This window comes from Arvicanthis niloticus, chromosome 10, assembly GCF_011762505.2.
Source record: "Arvicanthis niloticus isolate mArvNil1 chromosome 10, mArvNil1.pat.X, whole genome shotgun sequence".
Classification (NCBI taxonomy): Eukaryota; Metazoa; Chordata; class Mammalia; order Rodentia; family Muridae; genus Arvicanthis; species Arvicanthis niloticus.
In genome coordinates, this window is record NC_047667.1 from 78429549 (window position 1) to 78435750 (window position 6202).

The 6202-nt window shown below is 36.7% G+C and overlaps 1 pseudogene; it reads right to left on the minus strand.

Moving 5' to 3' along the window:
* Nucleotides 1-406: 406 nt before the first annotated feature.
* Nucleotides 407-1019, minus strand: LOC117716586 (exosome complex component CSL4-like; annotated as a pseudogene).
* Between the last annotated feature and the right edge of the window lie 5183 nt (nt 1020-6202).

The following is a 6202-nucleotide window of genomic DNA, read 5'->3' on the forward strand; positions in this document are numbered from 1 at the left end:
AGAAAAATACATATATACATATTTATGAAGAAGGCATAAGCTATTGTATGGATTTTTTTCACTGAATGCCTTTAAATGTGATTCACCAGCCAAAAGAATAAAAATCACTCTTTGCCGAGAATGGTGTTTCAGATACAGTACATTTTTTGTTTGTCTTTTGAATTGAAAGAGTCTAATGATTTAGCCCAGGCTGGCCTCAAACTTAGGAACTAACTGTGTTCTTGACTCAGGTGCAGAAGCCTTGGATGCTTGTTATGACATGAATATACTTCTGGCAGATTTTTAAGAGATAGCTGCCAGCTGTCTGCAGCTGCCTTAATAAAGACCATGTCATCTTGACACTTTTGTTCATGCACATACCCTTGAAACTAATTGACTTCCTATTTGAGGTAAAGTATGATTAGATTTATAAGAAATCAGGATGTACTCTAGCCACGTTTTAAAATTCTTTAGTGCAGGTCTTAGGACATTGTGTCTCACACCATTTAATAAGAACCATCTGGACACCTGATTTGATGGGAGCTACCACTACTAATTCAGGTTCAGTTGTGCTCAGCAGGTAATTGGGCTGTGAATCACCATAGGGGTTAACTTTGGCCAAAACTATATCAACTGGGTAGAAACTCTTATAAATGTCAACCTTTTATTTTTCATTTACTCAGGTACCTTTTTTGCAAATAGTTCCTCAAAACTATCTGCATTTTAAGTGCAGTGGATCCTGCTTAAGGAGGTATAAGCTATTGTATGGGTTTTTTTCACTGAATGTGGGTTGGCAAAGCATGGACTGATGTTAGAGACATTACAGGTGAAACAGTTCCCACATCTGGAAGTACCTGGGACTCTGTTTCTGTCATCAGACATTCCACAGCAAGTGTAGCGTTCTCACTATTCATCATCAAGCAGCCCACAAGCAAGAAAATGATGTAGCCATTCCAAGTGTAGGTGCCACTGCTGGGCCTTCCTTTCTCCATGTTACACAGAAGCTATTGGGGGATGGAGTATATCATAGGTAGTGTCATTCTTGCCACTTTGACGTCCTTTTATTTAAAAATAAAATGAAAATTAAATAAAAAAGAAAGAGCTAAAATAACTGGGTGCATTCCCAGTATTCTTTGATTTTAATAATAAACATAGACATATCTTCTGTAAGTGATTTTTTTTAATGGAATTTTTAGGCTACCTTAGAAAAAAAGCCCCCAAGTAAAATTTCTTTCCATTTATTTGTAGATTGGGGGAGGTGAAGGAGAAAAACAAAGAGGGGGATGTCCTGTACTAGATTGTTCATTAAGACTTTTATAGCATAATCATTTTATTGCTTATGTATAATTATTTCTCATTGTTGTGCCTATAGTTGATAAATCTAAGTTATTTTAAAATAAAAGTCTATTCTTTCCAGATGTTCTGAAGTGCCTGGTATATTTAGAAGTACTAGAAATAATATTAAGTACCACTTCATTTTTTTGTATTATGAACTTGGAATTTCAAGCTCCTTCCTGAGTGACGTAGACCATGTTTGTGCCCTGGTCAGAAGAAGAAGAAGGAAATGAAAATAAAACCAATCTAATAATGCCTGCGGTAAGGAAGAAGGACCATTTTGTTGTTTTAATTTTTTTGTATATATAAAGAACAAAGGAGTCCTAATTTATAGCACCTGCTCATCCTACATGTTGAAGAAGCCAGATTGCTATGTGGGTGACAAGATCTACATTCTGGTCCTCATGATTTCACAGTTAGTACTCTTAACCACTGAAATATCTCTCCAGATCCATGTTTTATATATTTTATTTTAAAATTCCAAGAAGGAGGTTACCAAGATGAATCAGTTTATAAAGACACTTGGTACCAATCTTGATGAAGACTGAGTTTGATCCCAGAATAGACCTGGCAAAAAGAGAACTGACTCTTTCAAGTTGTCCTCTATCTTCCACATTTACACCCTGGCTCATATACATGTATGTGCATATACAAATAAAATTAAAATAAATTAATTCATAATGATGCTTCAATTTAAGCCCACGAAAAGATTGCCTTCTCAACATTTTGAGCACCATAACCCACTAAATTTTTAGAAAATAATAGAATTCCAAGGCCAAAATGCTTATATTTTACAAACAATTTTGGGATGGTTAGCCTTGACTGTCAACCTGGCGAGATCTGTCAAGAACTAAGAAATATTCCTGTTGGTGGGTCTGTGAGAGTGTTTCCAGAAAGAATTAGCTGACAGGAAAGACCCTCTCTTACAGTAGGCAGTACCTTTCTGTAGAAAGCTGAGTTAAAAGTGGTTCAAGGATAATTCAAGACTACCTACCTGCTGTCACTGCTTGTCAATTCGTGAATCTATATTGTCACTGCTGCTGCTGCTGTTGCTGCTGACAATGAAGAAAGTGATATTGATGATGACAATGACAATGATGATGGTGTCAGACTGCAACATTTTTGGCCTTCCAATATAAACTGAAGACCAACAACTCCCCAGGATGCTTCAGGCCATCAGAACCTGGTTGGGACTAATGAGGCATCTAGTATCATGGACTGAGCAACTACAAGATTCTCAGCATCTCCAGTGTGCAGACTGCTATTGTTGGATGACCTAGGCCATACTATGTGAGTGACATAAGTGAGACAGATTAAATAGACCCCCTCCCAGCCTGAATATTGAGATGTTATTACTTTCTTTTTGTACTAAGTTTTCTAGGTCTGGATTCTATTTTACATATATGATTCATGTCACTCCAGATTCTAATTTTTACTGGCAATACTTGATCTGTACTTGAATTTCATAAGACTTACTCTTCAAATGCATAATTAATACACTGTCACAAGCTGTCTTGAATACACAAAACAGTTTCCCAAGATGGAACTGAGTAACAAAAAAGTATTTTTCCCTTAAACAAATGTAGTCATATAACAAAACAAGCTCTTCTTTTAAGTAGCATTTGCTTTGAAGCAAATACTCGGCAGTTTTTACACCTTACCACTTCAACATAAGTAGCTCTCACACTCCGCCTTTTATTCATACTCCCTTCCTTTCTTTCTGCCTACCTTCCCTCTGCCCTTCCTCTTTCTTTTCTTTTCTGACAAGATCTTACTATGTAGACCAGGTTGGCCTAGATCTTGTGTTCCTCCTGCTTCATTCTACCCCATCCTACTCCCTACACTCAGCTTTACCTATTTTCAAGGGATATCTATGGTCCTGTCAGCCTCCTTTCCCCACACTCTAAGGTGTTTCTGACCCTCCTACCACCCTAATGTTGACATGAGTTATATATTCACATCCTGTTTCTCCTCCACAACTTCCTCAGCAGAGGTTTTAGTTTACACTGATGATCAAATCCATAAAGGAAGAGAGAATAATGAAAAGATATGCTACACAGAGAAGTCCTGGCAACAAGTGACACTCAAGAAGAAAGAAAGAGTGATGAAGTTCAGTGATGTGAGCACATGAGCCAGAATGAGTTAAAACCTGAAAGAAAGTAAGAAGAGCCAATGAGAAGGTGAACAAAGGTGAGTGTGATACTCACAAATTGACCAAGAAATTACCCAACTTTCAGCAATTTCTGCCCCAAACATCAATACACAGGCTTGGTGTAATATATCTCGTGATGGTCAACTTTGAACTACAAAGCAATCTTCTTTTAAATATGTAGATAATTTCACCCAGGTATTTCAATTTCTAGCATTTGTGAAGATATGCAATGCAATCAAAAGCTCTGTTCAGGACCTGATTATCTCCTACCTCAAATAGAACAGTTGGAAAAGCATTTCTGAAGTGTTTGTGTAAGTCAGCATCAATTAAAAGTTTTCCTCTTAAGAGATGGAGTAAGGAGAGAAGATGAAGGAGAGGAGAAGCTAGGTGATGAGAGAGAGAAAGAGAGAGGGGGCATGGAGGCAGATGTTCACAGGTCTCCACCAGTCAAAGATGGTTTTTATATCTAGGTTGGGTATTGGGTTACACTTCTGATTGAGCATTACCAAACTTATAAATCCTTGATTAACATTTAAAAAATTGTATAAAAGCAAAAAAGGAAAGGGGGGGACACGGGACAGGGGTTTTCTAGGGAGGGGAAATGGGGAAAGGGGATGGCATCTTAAATGTAAATAAAATATTAAATAAAAGAAAAAAAGTTTTCCTCTTAATGGTTACTGTGGTTATTCTATTTCTTCACATCAATAGAAACACTAACACGTTTTGTTGATTATTACATTACCACTCTATATACATATTTGTCCTTCTGTAAATGTATATGTGTCTCTGTATGTCTGAGAATACACACACACACACACACACACACATATGTATATCACTGTGTATTTTTGTATATTCACCTGTCAAGATTTAAGGATGTATATATGAAGTTTTCTTAGATGAGTAGCATGTATTAAATATTACAAAAACAGGAGAAAATGTTTAGGACTATAACTACATTCTTAATGTAAAAGATTATTTCTTTATTCATAACAAACTCCACTAGAACTGTAAGCAAATGAAGCTGATACTACTGAGGTGACAGGAAAACTTCTTCATTTTTCAAACCTCTGTTATCACACCTGGGTTTATAATTACATGCCAATCACTTTTTATATTAAGTATTTTAGGTAAATGTCAACTAACCTGATTAATCATTACACACTATATGCATATACTAACAGACTTAATCCCATAAATCTGTAAAACTAAGTTCATAATTTTATTGGATAGGTTGCAAGCCAGGATTTCTTTGTGTAGCAACTGCTTTCCTGGAACTCACTGTGTATACTAAGCTGCTCTCAAACTTACAGAAATCTACTTGACTGTCTTTCATAGGTACTGGGATTAAAGGGATAAACCATCATTAACTGTTAGGTGCCTACTTGATACTGGAGAATTATAAAGTGAATGTTGACAAAACAATTTTGGTATCAGAAGTAGAGTTGTTTTATTTGGTGTGCTTTCAAGAACTACTCCTTGAGCCTCCTCTATTAACCTCCCAACACATGTGATCTTGAGTGATGTTAAATGAGAGAAAGTTGCCAACTAGTATGGTAGGGGCCAGAACACAGTGTCACACTTAGCCTGACTATACCAGGTCCTACAATATTAGGCAAATCTTCTTACTTCTGGATTTCATATGATCAGTAAAGAATTGAGAATTATGTAATCCTCAGGACCTCTCCATCCCTCAATTTACTAGTTCCAGTCTATGATTTTATAAGACCTGGAACTCCATTCATTTTTAATAATGCTCTTCACTGTTATTGTATGTTGTGAGTTTGTCTATACACACTGACTGAATAGAGAAGGAAAACAGAATCTAATTGATTTTTGTCAAATATCAATTCTAGAGAAAATTAATACTAGCTTTTAAAACTGTTGAAACTTTCTGAAGAATTGGATATAATCAAGGGAGATTCTTCTTCTAACCAGACACCAAGTCTGTCATTGAATATATACTAGTTTTTTTTCAACTTCAGGAAAGAATTTCTTGTTTGTTTGTGACATATTTCCACAATCCCAGACTGTATGTTCACTTTTTTCCCCAGTGGCTATTCCACAGATTCAAAGGCTTCCCAGCTCAGAATCATTTATAACTACATGAAGACACCATTGTCATCTCTAACCTGCATAATTAGAACAATGGTATAAGGAAGTAGGACTCTGAAGCTGCACAGAAATTATACATGTTTGTAGGATTTCACCTTCAGCCTCCGTCTCTCTCAGTTCCTAAGGTAATGCCTCTCCTCCTGCTGCTGGAGCTCACAGAAACTATGACTTTCAAAGAGTCTTCACATCAAAGTAGCCCAAACTTCCTTCTCTCAGCACGTGCCTCCACTTTTCCAGCTCTGAGATAGTGTGAAGAAACAGCTTGGAGAGCACTTCTGATTTAAGGATGTTTGGGAGTGGTATAAAGAAGTCAAATCATGGGCACAAGCTGATAGCTTTGTGTTCTCCTCCTACTGGTTCTCCACACAGTTAATCCAAAAAGCTCTGCTGCCACATATCTTTTTGGACTCATGTTTTTAGAGTTCTTTCCCAAAGAATTAAGGGTTGTCCTGAAGGTCACAGTGTTTCTTATTTTCTTAAGAACATAGCCATATCTTCTTCCAGACTCATGATGCTTCTGATTATCATGGAGTCATTAAGTTTGGCACAAAGAACATTCCCTGATAACTTTGGTGGGGGGTAGTATTTACTGAAAGGAGAACATAAAGTAAGTTATGTGCA